The 556-nt window shown below is 56.8% G+C and overlaps 1 long non-coding RNA gene across 1 annotated transcript; it reads left to right on the forward strand.

Moving 5' to 3' along the window:
- LOC113979198 lies at positions 1-523 on the forward strand. Its single transcript, XR_003537747.1, has 3 exons — positions 1-36; positions 122-222; positions 378-523. It is a non-coding gene; the product is annotated as an uncharacterized LOC113979198 (long non-coding RNA).
- Positions 524-556: the final 33 nt, after the last annotated feature.

Raw genomic sequence — 556 nt, forward strand, 5'->3', positions numbered from 1 at the left:
CAGATAAATGAGTTCTGTGCCCACGAGTTCTGCCTGGTGAGTTGCTCTGTGGACTCCTTCCATTTTTTGACAGGCAGTCCCTGCCACTCTCTCCTCATCAGTGAGTGTCATTTTTCTACAGTTTTTGCCAGCTACCTTCCTCAGCACAGTGATGATCAAGTAGGACTCTTTGGCTTTCTCCCAAGGAATATCTCAGATGAACCCTCCCGGGCGGCACAGCAGGTGAGAGCCGACAAGAGCAGGGAGATTTGGGCCAGGTGAGGTTTGCTGGAGTTCAGCCCAGACCCCAAGCAAGAAAGCCCAGCCCTTCCAACCACCTCTGGGACAAGGAGGAGGCCGTGAGGCTGCTGCTGACGGGGCTGCTCTGCTCTTTCCAGAGCTGCTGCATCTGTGGCCAGAGCGGGGCCACCATCACCTGCTGCGAAACAGACTGTGACCTGAGCTTCCACCTGCCCTGTGCCAAGTAGGGAGGCCGTGTCACCCAGTTCATGGCACCGTACAGGTACCTCCTGTCCCCTCCACCACCCAGCACTTCTCACCTCACCCACCCCTTTTC

The sequence above is a fragment of the Neopelma chrysocephalum genome, unplaced genomic scaffold (assembly GCF_003984885.1).
Source record: "Neopelma chrysocephalum unplaced genomic scaffold, ASM398488v2 Primary Assembly neopelma1_60924, whole genome shotgun sequence".
NCBI lineage: Eukaryota > Metazoa > Chordata > Aves > Passeriformes > Pipridae > Neopelma > Neopelma chrysocephalum.